Source organism: Pipistrellus kuhlii, unplaced genomic scaffold (genome assembly GCF_014108245.1).
Source record: "Pipistrellus kuhlii isolate mPipKuh1 unplaced genomic scaffold, mPipKuh1.p scaffold_m20_p_2, whole genome shotgun sequence".
NCBI classification, from domain to species: Eukaryota; Metazoa; Chordata; class Mammalia; order Chiroptera; family Vespertilionidae; genus Pipistrellus; species Pipistrellus kuhlii.
This window is the reverse complement of record NW_023425515.1, coordinates 164920918-164947993: the sequence shown is the minus strand read 5'-3', so window position 1 is coordinate 164947993 and position 27076 is coordinate 164920918. Positions and strand designations below refer to the sequence as shown.

The 27076-nt window shown below is 47.2% G+C and overlaps 1 protein-coding gene across 1 annotated transcript in view; it reads left to right on the top strand.

Moving 5' to 3' along the window:
• GLIS1 (GLIS family zinc finger 1) overlaps positions 1-27076 on the top strand; it is a 220128-nt gene that overhangs the window by 107645 nt on the left and 85407 nt on the right. The window lies entirely within an intron of this gene.

The following is a 27076-nucleotide window of genomic DNA, read 5'->3' as shown; positions in this document are numbered from 1 at the left end:
AGTGGTTGCACCAGTAAGAAGCACAAATGTTTCTTAAGTACTGATTCAGAAGCATCCCACAAAGTTGTTATGTAGAATTTTCATTATCAATAGCACAAAATATCTTCTAAATCCCATGATATTTTTGATCCATGGTTATGGGGCACGTTTCTTAATTTCCAAACATATAAGATGTCTAGTTATCTTTTATATTATGGTTGAAGAACATGTTCTTTTCATTTCAGTCCTTTGAGAGTTGATTGAGACTTGTTTTGTGGCCCAGCACATGGTCAGTGTTGTAAATAGGACTGTGGACCCACTGCTCCAGCGTTCTCTCCTCTCCTGCATCAATTTTTGTCTCCCTCCTGGACCATTCCTATCCAAGTACAAGTCTGCTATTATTTCTAACATCTTAAAAAAAGACTTGAACTAAAATTCAAACCCTCTCTTGACTTTGTATCCACCTCCAACCTTCTTCTCCTGTCTCTCCTTGCCATGTGTCTTATCTTGGCTCCCTGAAGTCAGAGGTTTTCATGCTCTGGGGCAGGTAATTTCCTTGGGAAGTGATCCCAGGGAGTAGGAATGAGAGCTGGGGGTCATGGAGCAGGGCTGGGGGAGAGCCCATCAAGAGTGCATTATTGAGCTGCTATGCCTTTGGAGCGGCTGGCATCTCAGAGCACTGCCAAAGGGGAAGTATCATTCATGGGTGCCCATACTCATTGGTCAGGGGTGCTCCAAACATTAACCCTTACTCTCCTTAGTGGATGTATCCTGTCCTTGCTTTGTAGAAAGCACTGTCAGGCTGTACCTGCCCGAAGCAGGGAAGCCTGCCTACACCGTCTGCTGCACAGTGACAGCAGTAAGAGGCGAGCTGAGAGGATGGCAGGAGAGCTCAGGAGGAGCCTGGGAACCCATTAGAGCAAACAAAAGAGCTGCACGTTCCTCTCCTCATGAAGGAACTCCAATCCGGCCCTTACTCATCCCCAACCGATCTGGGAAGGTTTGTAGTGGCTTGCATGTTACCAAGTCCAGGGGATAAATCTCAGCCCTCATTTCCGTTGTTCTATCAGCAGCCTTGGACACAATTGATCACTTGCAGCACTTCCTTCTCACAGCTTCAGGACACTTCTATGCCTGGTTTCCTTCTACTCCTCCAGCTCCTCCTCTTCAGCTCTCTGACTTCTAATCATGGGTGTGCGCAGGACTGAGTTCTCGAACTCTTTCTTTTTTGTTTATACTCCTCCCTTAGTGGTCTCATCCTATATCACTGCCTTTCAAATACCATCAACTTGCTATTGCCCCAAAGTTATGTTTCTGGCCCCAATTTGGCCCCTGAACTCCAGACCTGTAAATCCAGTTGCTAGTCAGCAACTCCATTTGCATGTCTAATAAGTGTCTCACATGTACATGACCAACCACAACTGAGCTCCTGAGAGTCCTCCCACACCTGATCTTTCTTCTGTAATCCCCATCTCAGTCAATGGAAACTCCATCCCTATAGATCCTCAGGGTAAAAAGCTTGGTGTCATCTTCGACTCTTTCTCTCACTCCTTCTAGGTGATCTGTCAATAAACCCAAGATGCCTTCACTCTCACAGCATATCCACAATCCATCCACTTCTCACCACCATCATCTCTCACTGATTGACTGCAACAGCTTCTGAGCTGGTTTGTGTTTCTGGCAAAGGCACAGTGGCCAGTGACCCTGTTAAAGCAGTGGTTCTCCATTGTGCCCCCTCCAGGGGACATTTGGCAATGTCTTTAGACATTCTTAATTATCACAACTGTGTGTGTGTATGCGCGCGTGTGTGCGCGTGCTCGCTACTGCTGCTAAACCTCATGCAATTCAAAAGGCAGCTCCCAGAACAAAGAATTATCCATTCCCAAATGTCAATAGTGCTGGGGTCAGACAGACCCTGTGTTTAAACACGAATAATGTTGCTCTTCTGCTTAAAACTCACCAAAACTCATCATCTTGTCCAGATGCGGAGGGAAAGCTCTGTACAAAGGCCTGTGAGGCCCTGCATGAAACACACACACTACACACACACACACACACACACACACACACACAGACACACACACACTCCTTCCTTATTCTTCTGGTCTCAACTCCTTCATGCTTTCAGGCTTACTCCCCTCTAGTCACACTGGCTTCTTGCTGATCCTAGAGCATGTTCTCCTGCAGCCTCAGGAACTGGCTGTTTCCTCAGCTGAAATGTCCTGCCCCCACACCCTGACGTCCACATGGCTCAATCCTCACTTGGTTCGGGTCTTTACCCAAGTGACACTCCTCAAGGAGGCCTTCCCTGAACACCTATGTTGGACATCCCACAGATGCTTCCTATCTCCGTTTGTGTTTTATTTTTTTCCTTCTCACTAACATTCTGGATTATTTATTTTCTTTGTTTCACCTCTTCCCCATTAGAAGGGGTGCTCCATGAGAGCAGAGATTATTATCTGTTTTATTTGCTGCTATAGTCTTAGCAGTTAGAAGAGTCCCTAGTGAATATCAGGGGCTCAACAAAAATGTGATGAATGAATGATGAATGAATAATGTTTTATACAGTGTAAGTGCATACATGTGATACTGTGATTATTACTATGCTACGGTGCTACTAAGGGAGATGGTAGAAACCCTGCCATAAGGTCTTAAAAAAAATAACACAGATGGGGACAATTGGTTAACTATTGGGGGGAAAAATAAAGTTAATTCCTCACCTACATTATCCTGCAAAATACATTCCAGATGGATTAAGGAGTTAAGAGTGAAAAATGAAGCCACACAAAAAATTAGGAGGCATTCTAGGGAAATATTTATCTTACGTCTGGTTGGAAAAGGACTAGCTTTACATTAAAGCCCATGGAAGTGATCTCAACTGAAGACTTTTAGATACGACTACGTGAAATCTTAGAGCATGGTTACATGTAAAAATTTATAAACATCAACAAAAGGCAATAAACAAACTGGGAAGAGTGTTTCCTATAGAGAGCAAGACTGGTATCTTTAATACATTAAAAAAGCAACCCCAGAATGATAAGAACAATGTTTGAAAAAGGACAGGAATAAGCAGTCACAGGAGAAGAAGTACAGATAGCCAAGAATATTTTCACATATGTGCCCCTGGTAGTAAAAATAAAAGTATCCTTTCAGTCCCACAAATTTGCAGAGACATAGGAGAGTCTGCTGCTCATTGCTGCGACGTGTGGTGACGTTGGTCCCCTCACTAGTCTTTCTGGATCGAGGGCAGTCTGACCATGTGTTCCATGAGCCTGGAAAACAGTCTCTTTGACCCAGGAATTCCTCTTCTTGGAAGTTACCCTGAGGAAACATTTGGAGATGCAGACAGTGATTTATGTTCCAGGGTGCTCACCACGGCGCTATTTATGAGAGCAAAAAATGGGAAGCAACATAAGTGTCTAACAACAGGGGAGAACTACATAAATTACGGTGCAGTTCCCTGACAGAATACTGTGCAGCCATTCAGAAGGGTTGTTTGTTGTTGTTGTTGTTTTTTTAAAGAATTCTTGGTGATAAGGGGAAAATGTGCATAATTTGATAGCGAATGTAACAAATACTAAACAAATGTCGATTTGTAGTAAAATGCTAAAAATTTGTGTATGTATACATATATGTAGGTGTAGTGAAAAAAAATGAACATATCAAAATCTAAGTAGTCTGAAAGATACAAGTATGGGATTTTAAAAAAGTTTTGTTGGAGTTTCCCCCCCCTTCTTAAAATTTACCACAAAATTTACCATGGATAGTCAGCATACCGTACACAGAGGTGGAAGTATCAATAGGTTTACAGTTGTTCCTATGGAAAAAGACATGTAGGTTATGGTTATTATACTCTGTGTTTTGCATGCTCACAATTGTCAACCTCCTTTTGCCTACTCCTGTATGTATTTCCGAAAGGAACACTCAAGGCTCACATACTGAATGGTCTAAGATGGCCTGAGTGTATGTGCGGGAAGACCAAGTCTCTTGGATTTAGCAATTGAGCCCAAAGGGACTCCTGCCCTTATGGACCTTGTCTCCAGAGATCATGAGCAGATAGACTTCTGTGTGGGTAATGGCGTGTGCTCAGAAGAAAAACGAAACGGATGAGGGAGTGGTGAGCGAGCGGGTTGGGCAAGGCCAGGGGTAGCCTGTCACAGGCAGTGAGATTGAATGACCAGAGGCAGCCATTATGATGAGCTGTCCAGGGCAAAACACATCAGGCAGAGGAAACAGCCAGTGCAGAGGCCCGGCAGGAGAGCAAGCTCCTGGTGTGGGCCAAGGCCAGTGTGGCTGCAGCAAAGTGAGGAGAGAGGAACAGGGAACTCCTCTCCCTCTTGGTCTTTGGAACAAGGTCTGTTCTCCAAGACCATTGCATGCCTCGTTTGTTTCTAGGGTACCACACGGAGCCAGGCTGGGCAGGAAGTCAGGCTCGATGAGGGAGGACTGGAGAGGGGCCCCCAGGAGCCAGCCGTCCAGGGAGGGGACGGCCAGCTGGGACTCGGTGGGGTTTATTCCTGGGACTGTGAAGTACAGAGGAGACTTGGGAGGGCTTCAGGGAGGAAACATTTGAGCTGGGCCTTGAAGAATAAATAGGAATGAGTTCGCCAAGTCCAAGCTGATGGAAAGGCATTTAAGGAGAGGGAAGAGTGTGAAGTATGGGGCTGGGAGGGGGGTGCACATTCAGGCATATTGGGCCAATGGTACATAGCTGATAGGCCTGGACTGTCTGACTCTGTGGTGTGTGTGTGTGTGTGTGTGTGTGTGTACATGCGTGCAGCCCTGGCAGATCAGACCAGAGAGGCGATGGTTTGGAGCCCGCTGTGAAGGACATTGAATGTGCCAGGCCAAAGAGATGAGACTTTCTCTTGAAGTTTGGTGGTGGCCAAATAATATGTAGCACTGGCATCAGGCAGGCCTCAGCAGGATACCCTGGAGCACTCATAAAAGCAAAGCTTCCCAGCCCACACGCCCTGGGATTCTAATTGATGTATCTAGGGCAGGGCTCAGGGATATTTTTTAAAAGTTTCCCAGGTGATTCTGATGTGTCAGAGTTTGGGGCCCATTGTGAACAAAGAGTTATTGAGAATTGCAAACAAGACTCAATCCTCTGCTTTGGGAGCCTTCTCCGATGGCGCCCCTTCTGGCCGCTCAGGGGGTTACTACCTGCCCCTGTGTGTGAGCCTTTGGTTATGAAATCCATCCCGTCCCCGTCCTGCACTTGGCAGCATTGTCTGATGCTCAGCACACCGTAGATGCACATTATAATACTTTAGTGTTTTCCAGAGTGCTTGGTACTCGGGTGTAAGCTCCGTGTGGGCTCTGTGTCTGGTTCACGATTCAATCCGTGGTGCTGGTACAGAGTGGGCACTCAAAAAATGTGAGTCAAATGAGTCAGTGAGGTGCTCTGTAATATCAGCTTTCTCCCCTGCCCTTGATAGACAGGATGCTGGTGTTGGGGTACTGGATCATCAGAGAATTCACTCGATCGCATTGAGCATTTCCTGTGTGGCCACCGGAGGACATAGGGATGAATAAGATCATACTTATTTGAGACAAATAAATTTGGGGATAAGTAAGACAAACATAAACATGCTATACCAGGTGTACCGGTTAATGCTGCTGATTTTGTGATCAACACGATAATTTCAAGAGAAACATCAAAAGTGCTTTATTCAAAGTAATGCCCATCACTAGCTACATATTTCCCCCATCTTTAGGTAATTTGTGGATACCGTCCCAATAGAACTTTTCTTGTTTTGAGGCATACCATTTAGAGACCCACTTTTCTACTTCTTTGTATGTTTTGAAGTGCTATTCAGAAAGTGCGTGTGCCATTGATCGGAACAAGTGGTAATCTGAAGGAGCAAGGTCTAGTGAATATTATACGGCAGGTGGGTTAATACTTCCCAGGCAAGATCTTTTAATGTGACTTTAAAGTGTGTGATGGGGCATTGTTATGAAGCAAAATTACTTTGCCACGTCTTCTGACACATTCTGGTCATTTCACAATCAAATTGATTGTTTTATTTAAAAAATATTATTTGTTGTCAGTAGCAATCAGTATTAATGGTTTCATCTGGTTTCAGAACCTCATCCATACACCACACCTTCCTGATCTCACCAAAAGCAGAGCATTGTCTTCTTTCTGAAGCGATTTGGCCTTGCAGTTAACATGGATGGTTTACCTGGATCAACCGATGATTTTGTGCGTTTGGGATTCTCAAAATAAATTCTCTTTTCATCGCCAGTCACAATTTGATGCAAAAAAAAGACTTTCTTTCGTGCCATTGAAGCAACATTTTACTGATGACTTTTCGGTTTTCTATTTGTCTTTCGTTCAGTTGATGTGGCAACCATTTTTCTTCCTTTAAAATCTTCCCCACTGCTTGTAAACAATCAGAAATCATTTGTTGAGCAACATTTAATCTTTCTGCAAGTTGTTTTTGAGTTTGACACGCATCTTCATCCAATAATGCTTGTAATTATTGGTTTACAAACTTTTTTGGTTGACCTGGGCGTTCTTTCTCTTTCACATAGAAATAATCACTTTTAAAGCATTTAAATCAGCGTTCACAAGTATCTTGAGATGGAGTATATTCAACATAAGCTTCCCGAAGTATACGATAACTTTCAGCAGCACTTTTCTTCAAAATAATGAATTAAAACTTCTTGCAAATGCTCTTATTTTGGCACGAAATTTGACATTTTTAAGCGTAAAAATATCTATGATGCTAACACAGTCAGCAAATTTGACATATGAAGTTTTGAAGCTTGCTGTCAATACAGCAAAATAGCATACATATAAAATCGCATATATATCAACATGTGTGTAAGTCCATTTATTGAAAAATATCTGCATTATTAACCAGTACACCCACATTATTAATCCAGGAACAGTATGGCCTGGAAAAAGTTTTCTAATTCAGGGTATGTCTTGAGAGCAGAGTCCTAGGCCAGGGTCTGTCAGGAGCTTAGAAAATGACCACTGAAGGCACCCCAGGTAGAGGGCACAGCACGGCTAAAGGATGAATGGTGGGGAAGTGCACAGGTGGGTGCAGAGCTCCTGCCCTCACTGTCTGTCTGACTGTCTCTCCCAGGCCCTCTGTGCTCTCATACTGGGCCATCTCCTTCCCTACATTTCTTGGGTGGAAAGAGAAGAGCTTTAGAATCCAGGAACCATATGGCCTGGAACAAGTTTCCTTATAGCGTCTTAGCGTCCTCATCCTTAAAGTGGGGACAGTATTGTCTTCTTCACATGGTTGGTATTGTGGCTTAAACAAAACAAAGTATGCCAAGCTCAGTACCTGGCACACAGCAGGAACACATCTAATTCTTATGTTCTTCCTCCCGTCCTGTCCCAGCTCTTCTCTGGCTGGTAATCAGCCTTAGGAAGTCCCTAGTGGGTTCCCCAGCCAGGCGCAGTGGCCCTGCATTCTGCTATCTCTTCGAGATAATAAATGCGAACAAAACCGAAATCCATTATTAGCTTCTTCTAGACTGTCTGCATGATTTATGGCTTCAAAGTGTCTCTAGTTAATCTGTCGAAAGAGATTTTAAATTTCATCCGTCTTCCTTGCTGGCAGCCTCCTCTACCTTGGATTCAGCTGTTTGACATGTCTAGTACCGGGGTCCCATTTTAAAAACATTTACAGTGGGCCGGCAGGGAAAAAAAGTCGGAGATGGAGCGGCAAGCGGGAGGCTCAATTTGGCACATCTGCTTTTAATTCTACGCATCTCCAAAAGTGCAAATAACTTGAAAGTTCGCCCAGGGAAGAGGTCCACTGTGCCCACGAGAGCTGCCTTAGGTGACTTTAAAGGAGAGAGGGATAATTACTGAAAATGAATTGTCACTGAAATAGAACCCTCCCGATCGCAGGGCTGACCATCTGCTACTCACATGTGCAGACGGCTCTCCGCACCAACCCCCCTCCCAGGACTGGAGGGCACTCGGCTCTGTGGTTTTTTTAACCTCTGCCTCCTGGGCTGCTCAGGTAATGAATGAGTAGTTCAAGACTCACGCCAGCTGTGGCTGTGGTTATGGGACCCGGAGATAGGGCACAGGCAGAAACTGCCCAGAATTCAGTTCAGCAGACTGTGTTAAGGCCCTGGGACCATCAGGTCCTGGAGTGTGTGTGTGTGTGTGTGTGTGTGTGTGTGTATGTGTGTGTATGTATAGCACCCTACAGTTTACAAAAAGTCCTCCCGTATTTAACGCAGGAGGGGAAGCTGAATTGCATTCATTTATTTATTTAGTGAAAAGGTATTCATCCTGGCCGGCGTGGCTCAGTGGTTGAGTGTCAACCTATGAATCAGGAGGTCTGATTCTCTGTGGTGGGGCACATGCCTGGGTTGTGGAATCAATCCCCAGTGTGGGGAGTGCAGGAGGCAACCAGTCAATGATTCTCTCTCATCATTGATATTCTGTCTCTTTTTTTTCCCCTCTCCCTTTGTCTCTGAAATTAATAAAAATGTATTTAAAAAAGAAAGAAAACGTATTCAACTCCTGTGGCAGGCCAGTCCCTGGTGTTAGGGGCCTGGTGTGGAGATGAATGAGCCAGAGCCCTGCTCTCAGGCACCTGGGGGAGAGAGAGATGAGAGAGGGAGGCGGTGAGGTCTGCACCTCTGAAGGAGATGAGCAAGGGTGTACAGGAAGATCTCACCAGGGAGATGTCATTTAAACACAGTCTTGAGGATTCATGCATAGGACTGTTTATTGAATTTGTATTATCAGCCAGGCATTGTTCTTGGATCTGGGTGGTGATCAAAACAGATAAAATCCATGTTCTCAGAGAGTAGAAAGTAAAGATAGAACAAAGAAACAAGATGGTATTAAATAACAGTGAGTGCTGTGAAGATGGTCAAACAGGATGGCATGATGGTGAGATCCCCAGAGTGTCAGGGAAGGCCTCCAAGATGAGGTAGCATTCTTATCTAGACTTAAATGATGACATGGAGCTGCACAGACCTGAGAGAAGAAAGGCCAGAGACTGGAAGATGCAAAGCTCCTGAGGAGTGTTTGAGGATGTTCAGGCTGCTATAACAAAAATGCAACAAGCATTTATTTCCACAGTTCTGGAGGCTGGAAGTCTAAGATTGAGGCACTAGCAGACTCAGTGTCTGATGAGAACAAGCTTTCATGTCTTACAAAGGCACTAATCCCATTTATGAGGACTCCACCCTCATGACCTCATCGAATCCTAATACCTTGAAAGACCCCAACTTCTAATCCCATCACATTGGAGGTGAAGTTTCAACATATGAGTTTGCGGGGAGGGTCATAAGCATTCAGTCCATAACAGAGGGTGTGGTAGAGGCAGAGCAATGAGGTGCTGATAAGGAGGCAGAAAACTTAGGTCAGCCAGTTCAGGGATCCCCTGGATGTAGGTGGGGGCCATCCATCATGGGGAATGGGGCAACTAAAGAGTGTTTGGAGCTGAGATGGGGGTTCCTGGGGATGAGAGGACAGTGTGCAGAGCATGTGGCTGCCAGGCTATTGAGGATGGACTTGGCAAGGGCTCCAGAGACTAGTGTAGAGAGGCTGGCTCCTGGGGAAGATATGAGTTGTATCTGCTGTTTGTTTATTTGACTTGCCTCTAACTGGATTAATGACCTTACTAGCTACAATAATGGGAACTTTAGTTTTTGGCCAGGGTCTGGTTTTGCTAAAGAGAGACTTGGAGTAGAGGGGCTGGATCTTGGCACCATACCCTACCCCCTTTGCCATTCTCAAGAACTTCCCCATTCTGGACCTAATGGTTCTATCAGGAGGCAAAAGGTCAGAGCATCCATTGTCATGAGCCCTAGAGAAGGGAGTCAGTGAGACCAAGTCCAAGGTCACTCAGCCTGAGCATCTGGGGCCTGCCTAGACCACTATAAGGGAAGGTGGTTCCACTAGTGATGCGAGAGACAGTCACAGGCGTGCACAAAAATCAATTCACAAAGCTAATCATCAACCTAAACTTAAAGCTAAACCCATAAAACGTCTAGAAGAGAGCACACCTTGGGGCAGGCAAAGTTTTTTTTTAAATAGAACACAAAAAGCAGAAAACATAAAGGAAAACGTTGTTGAATTGGACTGATCCAAAATGTGCTCAAGGAAAGAAATATGTCTTTTCAACAAATGTTGAAACTAGCTGTGTTCCGGCAACATTTGTTGAAAAGACTTCTTCCCCCCCTTGGCTTGTCTTGGCACCTTTGTGAAAAAATGAATTGACCCTATTAGTATAGGTTGATTTATAGACTTTGCATTTGTTCAATTGATCTATATGTCTATTCTTATGCAAACACAACATTGTCTTGATTACTAAAGTTTTATAGAAAGGTTTGAAATCAGATAATGTGAGCCCTATAACTTTATTCTTCATGTCCAATATTGTTTTGGTTTTTCTAAGCCCTTAATATTTCCATATATATATATTTTAGAATCAACCTGTCAAGTTTTACCAGAGAGCCTGCTGGAACTTAGGTTGGGATGACATTAAGTTTATAGATCAACTTGAATAGAATTGACATCTTAATATTATTTAATTTTCCATTTATGAACATAACATCTCTCCCCATTTATTTAGTAGGTCTTCTTGACTTTCTCTCACAGGGTTTAGTAGTTTTCATTGTGTAAATGTCTTACACAACTTTCGTTAACTTTGTTCCTAAGCACTTTATGTTTTTTAGTGTTACTTTATGTGGTACTGCTCTTTGAATTCAATTTTCCCATTATTTCCCCTAGTGTATAGAATTGCAATAATTGATTTTTATGTTGTCTTTATATCCTGCCACATTGCTAAATTAATTTATTCTCTTTATGTTTTTGTTTTTGGAGATTCTTTAGAACTTTCCATGTAAACAATCATGTCATCTGAGAATAGAGTCAGACTTCTCTTTTTCCTGTTTCCATGCCTTTTTCTTTCTTTGCCTACGTACGCTAGCTAGGATCTCTAATATAACACTGAATGGACATCCTTACTTTGTTCTCAATCTGATGATATTAACTATAGCTTAGCACTGATGTGCTTTATTATACTGAGAAGATTCTTTTTTATTCCTAGCATACTAAGAATTTTTATCATTAATAGGTTTTTTTTGTTTTGTTTTGTTTTGTTTTTGCATCTGTTGAGCTGGTCATATGGCTCTTCTTCTTTATTCTTTTGATTTAGTGAATTATATGGACAGATCTAGAACTTTGCATTCTGAGGATAATCATCACTTGGTCACGATGGATTATCTTTTTTATATATAGCTGTGTTTTATTAATTTTTAAAAAAGAGGTACAAACGTCCAGTTATAAAATAAATAAGTCTCAGGGATCTAATGTACAGCACAGGGAATATAGGCAGTAATATTGTAATAACTTTGTATGGTGACAGATGGGTACTTGACTTCACTATGGTGATCACATCGTAAGGCGTAGAAACGTCGACATTTATATGCCTTACGATGTACAACCACTATGTTGTACACCTGAAACTAATATAATATCGTATGTCAACTGTACTTTATTAAAAAAGAGTAGATATCAAATTTTATATGCTTTAACCATAAATATGAAATTGTAAAAAAGGAATTTTTTAAAAGTTGGTTGTAAACCGTAAAAAGTCCAAAACGATGGGCAAAGTAATATACTCGTATAAATGAAGAAGTAGCATAAGCAGCCATATCACAGTTGTGTGGTCATTGCTAGAAATAAACAAACTCAAGTTAACAAGTTTCTTGAGAAATTAACAAAAGGGTTCAAAAAAAAAAAAAGATAAGAGTTGGCAAAATAGCAAATGGCATAAAATAATCATTTAAAAATGTAGACTAGTTTCCTGTGGCTGCTGTAACCAGTGGCCACAAACTTGGTGGTTTAAAAACAACAGACACATATTCTCTCATGGTTCTGGAAGCCTGGCATGAAGGTGCATGCTGGCTCTGGAGGCTCCGGGGGAGACTCCCGTCTCTGCCTCTCCCACCTTCAGGTGGTTGTTGGCGTTCTGCGGATGCATTGTGCTAGTCCAGCGGTCGCCAACCTTTTGGATCTCGGTCCTCAGACCATCGGTTGGTGACCACTGCCTAGTCTATGCCTCCGCAGTCTTGTTTCTCTTCTGGCTTTCATAAGGACACTTCTCATTGGATTTAGGGCCCCTTAGGATAATCCAGGAAGATCTCCTCATCTCAAGGTCCTTAACGTCATCCCATCTGCAAAGATCCTTTTGCCAAATTCTCTAAAACCAGAACCATCTCCCGTAGCACAAATTGTTGTCATCTTTATAAATGGTTCAAATAAACAAGATTTGGGTAACTGTTTGGCTAATTTGGGAATGTAGCCATTTGGCGTGGTAATCTGTGGCTAATTGGCTTTTGATGAATTGGTCATTTGACACATTGATTTTTAGCCAACTGGCTCTTGGAGACTTGATGTTTGTCGAGTTGGACTGCCTCCCGCACGGGCCTGGGGCTTGACGTCTGGGGCCAGGCTGAAGCACATATGGGCGCCTGGCAGACTAAGCTCTCGGTCTGGGACTCCAATCTCATTTTAGACCAGGAAGGGAGAATCCCAGAAGACCTGGCCTTTGCCCAGCCTTGGCCGTCCACTTCATCCTGAGAGCCGGCTCCTCCGGAAGAGGCTGTGTGAGATTTGGGATATACAAACACTAACAGAATGAGAGTGACTTTTGTTTACCGTGTGCTAGGCCCTAAGCAGAACATCTCTGGGCATTATCTCATCTGATCCTCACAACAACCCCGTATGTGTGCCTACACTCAGTCTGCATTTGACAGGTAAGGGAAAGGGGGCTCAGAGAGGTTAGGTTACCTGGTCAAGAGCACACCAGTGAGTGGATGGCAGAGTTTGGATTCCAGACCAGGTAGATGTCTGTCTTTAAACTTGATGCTATTAACCGCTGAGCCTAAACGGATCGGATGTAGTCCTTGTACTCAGGCAACTGCTGGTACCATCAGCTCATTTATTGCAGCTTAGCAGTGGAGCCTTTCCTGTTTCTCCAGATGAGGAAACTGAGCCTGATCTAGGTGTGAGATTTGTCAGATTACACAGAATCTGTGTAAGAACTTGGACTGGAACCAGATGGGGCCTCATTCCTCCTTGCTCAGCTGCCTCCACCTCCAGCGTGACTCCTAGATTTCTTCCTTTGTGTTCTTGTCTCCAAAAGTGGGACAGACCCCAGTGGCCTCCCTGCCCTCCATCCCCCAGCTCTCCCTCCATGTTTATGTCCCTGTTAATGGGCCTTTGCAAACCGGCCCAGCTGCCGAGCGCGAGCCAGCAAGCCACCTGGAGCTGCGTCTGCCCCAGAATGTTTACGGTGCGCGGAGCCGAAACGAAACAACATCCATCTTGTTGACTGGTCCCAAACACTGCACTCATTCATGGCCAGCCTGCTGACAGGGTCCCCGTGCTTGGCAGTGAACTGCCACAGCTCACCCGGCAAAACCTGGCAGTGAGAAGAGTGAGAAGAACGCAGACAGACTTTGGGGAAATCACACCCTGGACCCAGGCCGTCCTCTGGCCCATTTTCTAGTCACCCTAGTCTCTAAACAGAGGCATCCATCAAGGTGGTACACTGTGACGTCAGAGTTGGTGTGAAGAAAAGATGCTGGTCCCTGAGCTGGCATCAGAAGCACAGGTCAGGGTTGCCCTAGGCCTTGGTGAGGACTGATGAGATAGGTCATCTTTGTACATGTGACGTGTGGTGAAAGTTGTCAGCACATCCTGGAGAGAGCCATGGCTTTACCCCAGACCAGTGGTTGGCAAACTGCAGCTCGCGAGTCACATGCAGCTTGTGAGCCTCAGTTTGCTGTTCTGTTGACTAATGAGTTTGCCAACCACTGTCATATACTGCCCTTTACCTCTTTGCACATAATATGCCACAATTGCCTAATCCTCACAGCTTCCAACTACATGGTAACATTTAGTCTAGCAGTGGTTGGCAAACTCATTAGTCAACAGAGCGGCAACCCGTGGCTCGAGAGCTGTATGTTCCACTTCCTTTGTTTGCTGACCACTGCCCCAAACAGACCTGGCTCGAGTCCTGGCTTGGTCCCATCACCTCCCAGACTCAGTTTCCTCTTCTCTCCTGCGGGGTTAATAATGACCTCTGCCTTTCAGAACTGATGGAGAACCTTTGAGAAACTCTCATAACCCAAGTTATATAAGTCCCATCTCTTTCAGAATGCCAAGGATAGCGATACCCTCTCTAGCTGCCTTTAAGAGGCATCAGCGAGGCATCAGTGGAGTGAATGGCTGCTGGTTGTGCGACTTGGCTCCTGGTTGTGCGACCTTGGACAAGCCTCTTGCTGTCTGTGGGCCTCAGTCTCCCTTTCCTGTAAACCAAGAGTCTGAGATGAGGTTCTCTTTTAGGGCCCTTGCACCCTGACATTTTACAACAGAATAACTGAGGCATGCCCCTTGGGAAGTGTGCTGTTTCCCCGCAATCTGTGCCTTGGGGCATCCCTGTGGTGAGGCATGGGAGGACCACTGTCACCCCAGCCAAGGACTGTGTTCTGGAATGACCAGCCCTGGGACTGAATGCCAGGTCTGCTTCCTTCTATGTGTGTTACCCACGAAAAGTCGTTTTACCTTCTTGGGCCTCGGTTTTCTCATCTATAAAATAGGGCTGCTTGACTTATCTAGCAAGACCATTGAGAAGCTTAGTTGAAACATATGGCACGGTGTTCTGTCCTCTGAGGTTCAGACACACGCTTGCATTACATGGTAAGGGCTGTAGGGGAGGGATTCCAGCATGCATGGGAGTGAGTGGTCAGCCACGTGGGGAGAAGGTGGCAGGGTCAGGGAAGGCTTCATGGAGGCAGTGACTGCACTGGAGGAAGGAGGAGGGAAGGGGAGTATGCTCCTTCACCCTTGGGGGAGGGGTAGTTTTAGCACCTTTTCTGTTTAAGGGTCTGTGTCACTCACCAGACTGTGGGCTCCTGAGAATGGCACCAGTGCCTGGTGCATCTCTGTGTCCCAGTGCCCAGGCTGTACATACAGTAGGAGCTTGGGGGAGGGAGAACAGGTGTCTGTCTTTGGCTATTCCAGAGGAAGCATTGGGTTCCTGTGGGAAGTAGCAGGCCTGTCAGGTAGTGAGGCGTCCCAGATGTGGGGTCCTGTCCAACACCAGCCCCTCCTCTGGGTCTTGAGAGCTTTGACAAGGGATACATGATGGCTGTCTGGGGCTACAAGAGAACATACACATTTAGTCCCACCTCCACTTCACTTCTTTTGTTTCACAGCAAAGGAAACTGAGTCCCAAGGGCTGGGGGCTGCCCTAGACATGTAGCGAGCCTTCAGGGAAGCCTGGAGCACTGGGCTGTGCTTCCCTGCCCAGGGCCCTTTCCGTGGGCTCTCACACCCAAATGTGAGAAAGGGGGGTTGGGACTGAATGTGGAGGCGACTGGACCAAAACACACGAGTATTGATTCATGTATTTTGGTGAGAACCAGACTACCTCCCCATGGAGGCAAAATGTGACCTGTGGCCAGGCTTTCTCCTCTGGAGCTACCCAGCCATGAGTGTCCCTGAATGGGGTGCCCCGTTGGCTGTATTTGCCTAGAAACCCTTCCTCACAGCCTCAGAAGTTAGGGCAGTGTGGTACTCTGTGGGCCGGTGCCACCTGAAGCAGGGCCCAGGCTGGGCTGGGCTAAGCCTGCAGTCCCCAGCCTTCCAGAGGCCTGTGCCTGTTTAGAATGAAAACCCTGCTAGGTGCTGCTTCCTGTTCCCTCAAACACGCTTATGAAAATGCTCAGTATGTTTCCATCCCCCATCTCTTCAGGGGAGCTGTCCTGGCTGGAGTGGGGCCTGCGACCCGGTGGACCCACTGGGGCTGCGTCTTAGAGAAAAGGCTTCTGTCTCTCTTGTCCTTCTAGGTCCATCTTTCCCGGCAGCAGAAGTTCACGTATCACTCGAGGCCTTGCTTAACTCTCACCTCATATGTTCTTTTCTGCATTTGTCCATAAAACTGGCATTTGACACACTTAGACGTGAACCACACCATGCAGGGCAAGTGGCGTTCTGATGGGGACACTCGGGGCTGGGGTGCACAGAGGAAGCAGTAGGGCAGCCTGGTGGTAGGAACAGCAAAGGCAAGGACTGGGGAAGTGGGGGGAGAGCAGGGCCAGTCTGGGGAGCTGTGAGCAGTTGGGCACAGCTGCCGGCAGGGGAGTGTTGGAACCAGCACGGGGAGCTGGACAGTGAAGACAAACAGATGGTACAAGGTCTTGCTTGCTTGGCTTAGGCATTCGGAGGGTATCTCGTGGGCAGTGGGAGCTGTGGTGAGTCAGGAGCAGGGACCAGTGGGCCAGTTTTGTGCTTTGGGAAGATCACTCTGGTGGGATGGGTGGTTGCATTCAGGGAGGAGAGGAAACTATTGCTCAGGTTTGCTGGTGGTTTGAAGTGAGGCAAAGCCTGTGTGGACGGATGGAGAAGAGGATGGACTGAGAGCTGTTCAATGGGGAGAATGGAGGCTGAGGGTGAAGAAGGACTGAGACCAGGAGTGCAGCAGAAGGAGAATGACTGGGGTGGGGGCGGCAGGGTGGGGTCGTGATCATCACTCCATAGTCTCAACCCCTGATCAGCCAGTGCAGGAGCCTGCACCTGCCCGAGAACCCCTTTGGGACCTGTCCCCCAGGGCATTCCAGAGTCAGCCTGGCATGTGCCCGCTCCCCGCTCCCTGCGCCGGCCTCCCCCCACCCCCGATTGTGACCCCAGCACAGGGCCTGGCTGCTGATTCACCTTCACTGGGGAGCCTGCTTGGGGATCATGTGCCTGCCTTCTCATGTGTCCTTCTGGGCTCGGGGCTCTCTTTGTGTCGCTAAATCTAGAAATAGACCCTGAGATTCAAAGACATCAAGACGGGCCTGCCCACGTGGATACTAGACTTATGGGGAAATCACTTCCCAAGTTACATTCAAGCCTAACCAGTATGCCGCACACCTGAATGCCAGCTGTAACTTAAAGGTTTTTTTTTTTTTTTTAAAAGGACAAGACAAAAAAAAGACACGGGCCTGCGCGTGGAAAGTCTTAACACTGTCGAGTCAGACGCACTTGGCCAGAGCCTGGCTCTCCCGTGTCACCCAGGGAATGACTTGGGAGCCACCTCTCTTTCCCCATCTGAAAAATGAGGAGTTGGCCTCAGCCCGTGGTTCTCAGAGCGCTTCTTCTTTCTAACAGGGCTCCGTTTCCCTCCTGAAGTAAAATCCGTAGAGAATGTAACCTGCCTGCACCAAATTCCTAACAAGTCCATGTAATGTTTCAATGGAATTATGGAGAAGAGGTGCCAGGGGAAGGACCCTTGGTGATGTGTGTTCCTCAGGATACAGGATGAAGTCGTCAGCAGCTCACAGCATCCCTGGACCTGGGGGCCAGACACACAGACGTCACAGGCAGGGCGACCGCAGGTGACGTGATTTTCTGAAATGGCGAACACCTCCTGTTTAGGTTCCAAACAAAACACAGTCCAGTCTCGCCTCAATTTACATGGTAGTTCCATTCCTGGAAAATTCAGTATATGCTAAAATCATGAGAAAAGTACTCTGTGTTTATGTGCAAAATGGGACTGTGTTCAGGCTTAGAGGACCAGGTTGCTTGTTTACAGTTTATTTGAATGCCTGGCAAGATACTCACAAGCTAGTGTAGGCCATGAGTTGTCCATCTCTGGCTCCTCCCCACTAAATGAGTGGCTCCAAATCCTTGTGACCACCAGAATCCCCACTCCCATGCCTGACCCCCCCCCCCCCCCCCAATGATTTTCAGTATGTCCCTTGTGTCCTGGCAGGTGAGGGTGCAGACTGGAACACTGACTATAGGTGCTCAGGGAGGGCAGAAAGAGAACAAAAAACTCTGTGGTGCAGGGCTGGTGCTCAGGAAGAGAACAAAAAGCTCTGTGGGACAGGGCTGGTCAGGGAGGGCTTCCTGGAGGAGGTACACTGGGAACTGAGTGTTTTCAGAGCTGAGGCCCAGAGAAAGGGAGTTTTTCAGAAGGCAAAGCAACTTCTATGACTTCCAAGTAGGCTTTGCCAGCCTTTCTGGCCAAACTTCGGAACAAATTGTCTTTTCCACAGTGTCTAGAAACTCTGAGCCTCTCTGAGGGACAAGGAACTGTTCCTACTGCCTGCCCTATGTTGTAATTACTGATGGTGCCTTTTCCTGGGGGTCGAAGTATCTTTGCAAAGAATCGTCGTATTTTCTCAGTCAGAACAACTAATCCTTCCCAGAGGCCTGAGATGGAGGGAGGGGGTTTTAAGATGCTGGCATCACCTCCCTTCCCCTGCCCAGCTGCCTGGAGCTGTTCATTCCCCCTTGTCTTTATGTTTTCTTTCTTACTTTATATATTTCTCAGCAGTTGGGGGGGGGGTTTTAAGATGTGAGGGGGGCAACATGGGCATGAATAGAAGTTAGCTAATTAGCTCGATTTAAGTGGAGGATGTTAAAAAAAAGGGGGGGGGGCAAACATGAAATAATAAATATATGCCTGACATAAACATTTATGGTTCTGTACTTACTGAAAAAACACAGATGGAAATGTTTGTCTTTGAGAAGTTTTTATAGATTTCAACAGCCATTTCCTCTGGATTTCTTGTCATGCCATTACTCTCCTGGCTGTTTTGGGCTTGGACAAAAACAAAAGGGTTTTTGGTGACCATCACTATTGCTCCCTGATAATCTGGGCCAGGCAGGGGTTTCTGTGGGGCTCAGGGCATCCTAGAAAGTGATGGGCCATCGGAGAGGTCTGGGATGTTACAGCCTCAGAATCAGAGAATCTTAGAACCATCTATTTTCTATATAAAACCCTAATATGCAAATAAACCGAATGGTGGAACAACTGAATAACCGTACAACCGAACAAACGATCGCTGTGACATACGCTGACCACCAGGGGGCATGCACGGATCATGGCGAGTGTCTGTAGCAGGGGGCAGAGTGAGGAACATGGAGGGTGTCAGCCACGATGGGATGGTGGAGCAGATAAGCGGGGGTGCCAGATCAAGATGGGGCGCCAGCTGCTGTCATTGGGGCGAGACTCTGGTGGTTACCAAAAATTCTTTGCTCTCATGCTGCAGTCCTGCACAGCGCTCGCACCTGCTGCCAGTGCTGGCCCCAATTGCTCAGTGCTGTCAGCAGGTGTGAACAGTGGCTTCTCTACCTCCCCCTGCTCCTGGGGGTGTGCTTGGGGCCGGCAGCCGCCATTTGCTGGTGTCGGCTCCAATCGCTCTGCACTGTCAACAGGTGCGAGCAGGGCCGGCGCCATCAGCACATGGGAGTGGCAGCAGCAGGAGCGGGGCTGTCAGCAGAGAGGGGACTGGGGGCTGCAGCAGGAGGGGCTGGGCAGGGGCATGGAGGATGGGCCAAGACCCACCCCTGTGCCCACTGCAGCCTTGTGACCCACAGTTCCTTCCAAGGTGCACAAATCTGTGCACTGGACCCCTAGTCCTATATAATAAAAGGCTAATATGCAAATTGACCGAACACCAGTCGCTATGATGTGCACTCACTAGCAGGAGGCAGATGTTCAATGCAGGAGCTGCCCCCTGGTGGTCAGTGTCCTCCCACAGGGGGAACGCTGATCAGACAGAAACTGGGCTCGCAGCTGGCAAGCACAGTGGTGGTGGCGGGAGCCTCTTCCACCTCCACAGCAGCACTAAGTCGGCAGTTGGACATCCCCTTAGGGCTCCTGGACTGCAAGAGTGGCTCCAAGTCCTTGTGACTTCTAGAATCCCCACTCCCACGCCTGACCCCCCACAATGCACAAATTTCATGCACTGAGCCTCTAGTAGTAATATAAATGCTTATATAAAATTGCATCATCTTAGAGTGAGAAAATCATGTAACTTTAAAATCCCACATGCATGGAACTTTCTAATCTTAAATTTTGGAACCATGCTGACTCAGTATGATGAAATGCAGAACCTGAGAATTTAAAGGATAATAGAATTTCTTTACTAGGCCACCCTCCCCCACCCCTGGGAGATATTTTAATCAGCTAACTATGCCCAGTGCTTCTGCCAGATTTTGGGCCCCTGCTTGTGCTGTTACTTCTCTGATTCAACATGGCATCTCTGCTGCCCCTAAAGTACACTAGCAGTAATGTACACCTATAAGGTTGTGGATTTCAACCCAAATATAAGTTAGTTACATTAAAGGTAAATGGTATAAATGGACTAAATACTCAAATTAAAAACAAAGATGATCAAAATGGATAGAAATTATTTTATAGAAGAAATTGTATTAATAAGGATGCTTTTGGTTGCAAGTGGCAGAAAATACACCTGAGACAAGCTTAGTGCACTACAGGAATTTTACTCTTCACACAAGAGGTTCTTGGTGCAACCAGTGCTGTGGTTTAGTTTCTTTGCTGTTGGTTGAGATGCCTTGGTTTATTGTTCTCCAGTCGACTTCCCTTGGGATGACAAGCTGGCTTCTACTAGCCCCCAGGGCCACATGCCTCCTCGTTCATATCAGAGGAGGAGAGGCTGTTCTTACCCCAGTCATCAAACAGAAGTTTCAGGCCTCTGTCTAATTGAACTAACTTGTGGTGCCCATCTCAGAGCAGCCCTGTGGCCTTGTGGCTGGGTAGGTGAGATCATGCTGATCAATGCAGGCTTTGAAGCCCACCTGGAATGGGATTAAAAAGAACAACCATAAGAGCCAGTACCGACATAGTGTTTACTACGTGCCAGACGTACTCTTCGGGTACTTTACATGTGATAAATGAACCCATTTCAATAAACTGAGGCACAGAGATGCCAAGTCATGTGACACAGACAAAGCCACAGCTAGTAAATGACAAAACCAGAATGTAAAGTTAGTTGGTCAGACCCCAGAATCTGCACTTATATGCCATGGGATATTGTCTCTCCTTCTCAATCCTATCTCTCTATATAAAAGGCTAATATGCAAAGTGTCCCCTTGTGAGTTTGATTGGAGTCAGGGAGTTCGATCATTCACTATTATGTGCGTTGACCACCAGGGGGTGGCATGGAGTGAAGGAAGGCCCCGGCTGGTAGCAGGAAGGCCCCGATTGTCCTTGATTGTTGACCAGGCTCGGGACCCTACCCATACATGAATTTAGTGCACTGGGCTTCTAGTAGATATAGACATATGCACCCTGTTGTGGGGGGAAAGAGTGTGACGTATTATAGACTAGATGTTTGTGGTTTGTGCCTCCTCTTATCTGCCGACCAAATTCATATGTTGAAGCCACTATCTCCACTGTGACTTTACTTGGACATGGGACCTTTGTTAGATTAAATGAGGTTAAGGGTGGGGCCCTGATCCTCCAATAGGATTAGTGTCCTTATAAAGAGACACCAGGACACACTGCACTCTCACCCTCACTCTTTGCATGCACGCTCGAGGAAAGGCCATGGAGGGACCTAGTGAGAAGGTGGCCATCTACAAGCCAGGAAGGGCACTCTCACCAGAAACTCAATCCGCAGGAACCTTTCTCTTACACTTCCAGCCTCCAGAAAAGTGAGAAAATAAATGTGTTGTTTAAGCCACCTGGCCTGTGGTATTTTGTGATGGCAGCCCAAGCTGACCAATACGCTAAGGAAGTAATCAGCTGCATGGACTCTTAATGACGTGGAGCAAGGTCTGGGCCAGTGTTGCCCTCTAAGTCCAAGATTTGTACCATTTACCAGCTGCATGACCTTGGACAATGGCATTAGAAATGCTGGCATGAAAAGAGCCTGGTACTGGGCCTGGCATGTAATAGGCACTACATGGACTTTAGTGTTCATGCTGTGATACTAAAAAAAGAAAAAACAAACAACGGAGTACAGGAAAATAAGCATGTTTTCCTATTTTGTTTTTGTCAAATATGTAGAGAAGCATATGGAAATATGAGGTTTATGTGTCGTCATGTCTGCTGTGGCTGTCTCTGTTGTTGGTCTTAACAGGGGTCTTCAAACTTCTCTCATTATGAGAATCACCTGGTGGAGGTGTTAAAACACAGATTCCCAGATCCCAACTATAAGAAGTGCTATCAGGAATCTGTGTTTTAACACCTCCACCAGGTGATTCTCATAATGAGAGAAGTTTGAAGACCCCTGAGTCTTATAGGTGACATTTATTTTCTGATAGTTAATTGCCAAGTTGTATTTTCCAATTTTTTCCACCAACCAATATATGCTAATTTGGAAGCAATACAAAACACAGAGAAAACCTCGGCCAGAATATGTGTTTGTGTATATAGACACCTGCACCCACATGTGGACCGAGCCCTGGGCTGGACTGGGACAGAGCAGAGGGCTCGCTCGGCTTTCTTTGCAGTGGCATCCTGAGGGGAGCCTGCTCAGGTTTTACTGGCCTGAGTCCCTCTACCTAGCTTAGCTTTAAAGAAGAGTTTATGGAGTTTTTGTGATCTGGGATGAGAGATGACGAGTGACCATAAACCTGGCAGGAGGCCTTGAGCATCAGGCTCTGTAGCTCCTGCCAAACTCACAGCCTCTCCTCCCCAGTGACTGTGAACCCCCCAAGGTGGCTCCAGGCTAAGTGAGTGGCCCTCAGCTAGCCCAGCCTACCGGGCTGTGGCTGCCAAGCCTCTGGGTTTGGTGGGGAAGGGAGAGAGGGGCTGACGAGGCAGTGCTGTGAGGCAGAAGGGGCCAGGGGTGTGGATGCAGCATGGGCTGTGAGTCCTTAGAGAATTGCTCAACCTCTGGGCCTGAGAAGTGGAGCCCTGTGTCTCCCACTCCTTGGGATCAGTGAGCTGTCTTTCTAAATAAAGTTTTATTGGAGCACAGCCCCACTCATTGGTTTACATATTGTCTGTGGTTGCTTTTTATGGTCCAAGTTGAATAATTGTAACAGCAGATTGTAAGGCCTGCAAAACCCAAAATATGTACTGCCTTGCCCTTTATAGAAGAAGTTTGCTAACCAGGTGGCTGAGTCAGGAGACCCGGTGTAAGTCTGAGCCCTTCAGTTGCTGAGTGAGCTTGGGCAAATTGTTTGCCCTCTTACCCCCCTAGCCCCCTGCCCCCAGCCCTTCCCACCCTACTCCTGGGGGTTGTAGTGAAGCTCATATGTGAGGGCTGCAAAATGTGTGGTGGACTGTAAGGTGTGGTGGGCACCAAAGTCTGCTCTGCTTGTCCGTGAACGAGGAGCAGTCGTGTAGGCCATCCCAGACCGGCCACAGGCTGCTCTGGGACTGCAGGGAGGCAGCATCAGGGCCTGGGATGCTGAATGCATCATTGTCCCTCTCATGCAGACTTGGCAGGTTCCGACGTACATTAAAATTCCTGTGGGGAGTCACCTTATATGTGGTACTGCTTTATAGCCAAGTCATTACGGTAATTTGCAAAGCTCTGTGGTGTGTAACTGGAGACATTTGCTTCAGATTTGCTGGCTGTGATCTCATTCAGGCTGCTGCATTCATTGACCCCTGAGCCTTGGGGGCTTGTCCTTTGGAGTCTGGCTTCAAGGCCATCCAGGCCTGACCTTCCTGGGGTTAGAATGCTTCTCACACAGGGCCCTGCCTCCTGGCCTCATCCCAAGCTCAAGGGTAAATGGGAGAGATAGTGATCATTATGGACACCGTTATACAGTTCCTGGGAACCAGGCACCATGCCAAACACATTGTGTTCGTCATCTCACTTAACTGTCACCAGAACCTTGTGAAGTAGTGTTGGCGCCATTTTACAGATAGGAAAACTGAGACTTGAAGAGAAGGTGAAACCAAACTCTTACCTGGCCCTGAGGGTGCCAGTCCAGACTCTATTGTGGATTTGCTGTGTGGGCCTCAGTTTCTTCATCTATTATTGAAATAGATAGTCAGTCCCAGTCCTGATGTTCTAGATTTTCTCACCAACTTGTGAAAATGAACACAGGACCTCCCTGACTTACCAGACACAGAATAACTGCACACATTAATAAGCATAACGCAAATAAACCAATTTTTCTTGTTCTCTGACATCGAAATATTTCCTGTTGCGCACACCAAACAAGTCAGTCCAAGACTAATGACGTGGTCATCAGCTGCTAAAATATTCGCTGCTATTCTTAGTGGAGAGAAATGGTGCCTAAGGGAAATGAATGCAACACGATGATAGTAAGCAGTCATTAGCGAACATTGTAGGGGTTATTAATAATGATGTATGACAGGATGTTGTAAAAATTAAGTTACAATTTTTAAAAAAATATATTTTATTGATTTTTGTACAGAGAGGAAGGGAGAGAGATAGAGAGTTAGAAACATCGATGAGAGTCATCGATCAGCTGCCTCTTGCACACCCCCTACTGGAGATATGCCCGCAACCAAGGTACATGCCTTTGACCGGAATCGAACCCGGGACCTTGCAGTCCCCAAGCCGATGCTCTATCCATTGAGCCAAACCGGTTTTGGCAAGTTACAAAATTTTTATTAAAATGTTTCTTACATACTATTACATGGGCTGGCTGCAAAAATATTTGTTGTGGGCCACATGTGACCCGTGGGCTGTCAGTTTGACATGCTTGATATAGAGTGAGCAGGGGTGGGTTCTTTGATGTACCTGGGACAGAGAGGCAAGATGCAACAGGCGGGAGGACAGTGGGAGGGCCCTGGCTGACGTGGGCCTGGAGTGGACAGCGGTGACAGTAGTGGCAGCATCTCTGGGAAACATATCTCAGCCTTTGGTTTCATTTAAGCCTATGAGAAATCAGGTGGCCTAGGGTAGGATGGGCATAAGCCTTGGGATATCTGGGTCCAGGCCCTGGCTCTGCTAGCAATTGGCATGTGACGTTCGGCAGCGACTTGCCAGGTCTGGAGCTTATGTCCCTCTGCAAGGCTGTCATCCGGAGTCTGGGAGGGTTAGCACAAGACAACGTTTGAATGGATGTGGAGTCCTGAGAAGTGCCAGACTGTGGCCCAAGGGGCTCCTTCCTCCCTTTCAGAGCTGGCTTGCTTACTTTTTACTAGAGGCCCGGTGCATGGATTCATGCACTGTTGGGGTCCCTCAGCCTGGCCTGTGTCCTCTTGCAATCTGGGACCCCTTGGGGGATGTTTCAGCCTGATGTCTGTAGGCCAGGCGGCCAGGTAGGAGCCTGAGCCCAGGCCTGGCGCTGCTCCCACTCATCCTGGCCCCACTGTGCCTGCCACTGCTGCTCGGTAGCACTGCTGCAGAGGTGTCAGAGGCTCGTGCTACCAAAACTGTGCTTGCCAACCATGAGCCCAGCGGCATCTGGCATCCTACAGTCAGCTGAGCAGCACTCCCACTGTGGGAGTGCACTGACCACCAGGGGGCAGCTCCTGCATTGAGCGCCTGCCCCCTGGTGGTCAATGCGCATCATAGCAACTGGTCATTTGGTTGCTTAGGCTTATATATAGAGCACATGTGTCAAACACAAGGCCCGCGGGCCAAATCCGTCCCGCCAGGCCTTGCAATGTGGCCCGCACCGTGCTGTCATCACTGCACTCCACTGCGTTTCCATCACAATGACAGTTTATGACTGTTCAGTAAACCATTCGGCCCACGATTTAGGCTGGATTTTAGATTTTGGCCCCTTCTCTGATTGAGTTTGACACCCCTATAGAGAGATAGGGAAACCTCTTAGTGTATCCAGCAGAGAGGAGCCAACAGGCCTCAATTGTTCATTGAATAACAATGATTGTCTCTTCCCACATCTCAACTCGGCCCCTGACTGCACTGCCTGGGTGATTTTGGGTAAACCGTTAAACTTCCCTGAGCTCCTGTGCTTGTCTGTAGATGGAGTGATCTGCCACCTGCAGAGTTTAGGAGTCATTGGGATGATGGTTCTTTGACTTCCCCAAAAGCCCCCCAACATGATCTTCATTGGAGTCACAGGTGGGGATGCTTGTTTAGGGGCCCCCAGTTGTTCAGTTGGCTGAGGGCTGGCAGGACTGAACTTGGGCTTCCAAGTCTAAGAGATCTGGGTGGGGCCAAACAAGTCAAACCCAGACCCATGGTCCTAGTCAAAGATCCCAATTTCTTCAAATCTCAACTTTTCTCATCTGGAAAATGGCTGTAATGAGCCCGCATCACAGGGATGGACACTTGAAAGAATTGAATGTGCCTGGCACCTAGGAAGTGCCTGATGAGTAAGGGCTTGAAGGATGCTGGGCTCCCTGGCGCCTTACCAGGAGCCACCGTCCATGGTTCCACACATTCTCCTAAGTGAATGAGGGGTAAGTGACTCACAGGCCCCCAATGGGCCTGGTGGATCCCTGAAGGAAGCTCAGAACTGCCTGCCCAACCCAGAGACTCTGGGAGAAAGACCTTGGCCGAACAGCCCTGTGTGATGATTAAGCTCTCTCTGCTCCAAATGCTATTAATGGTCATAAAATTATCCACAGTTTTCTGAGGCCCAGTCCCATGGTTTGCCTCAACGGGACAATAAAATCGCATGCAGAAACGATTTGGAGAAGGCAGAGACCGCCAAACAGAGATGGAGTTAAGCGAGTGGCAGCCTGCTCTCATTAGCTCAGGCCATTCACATTTGTTACCAGGGATTTCTTTTTAATTAAAAAACAACCAAGTTATTAAAAAATAAGCTTGTGAGGGGCTGGCCGAGCAGCAGCCAAAGCCAGTGGGAGTGAGTGTTCCTCACAGCAAGACATGGGCCCAGGCACTGGCTGGGAAGGTGACACAGAGGGCAGTGTCTGAGCAAATGTTCATCTGGGCAGGCTTGCCTGTGCCTGGGAACCCGGAAATTTGTCTGAACCCCTTACCTGGCCTAGGACATTGAGAGCATGTGTTCTCATCTGCAAACTGTCAGTGCTTGGCAGGTGAATGCTGGTGCCCGTCCAGAGCAGTGGGCACATGCTGAATTAGCTCAGAGTGTCTGGTCTTGGGGGTGGGCTAGAATTGGGTGAGGTTAGATTTTTGGCTAAGGGGACACTTTTTATTATGTAGTGATTACAATGTGGGGTTTGGGTCTGACTCAGGTCAGAGATCCCATACTCTTACTAGCTGTGTGATCTTGGGCAAATTTAGCTTCACCGAGCCTCTGTTTGTTCTTCTGTACAGTGGGGACAATACCCACACCTCCCTCAGAGGCCAGTGGATCTTCACCCAGGGCCTGCACACACTACTCGGCAAATGGTGCTCTCTCCTTACGTTAGGAGTATTTTGGTGTCAGTTCTCTTCTCATCTTATTGGTGTGTCTTGCTCA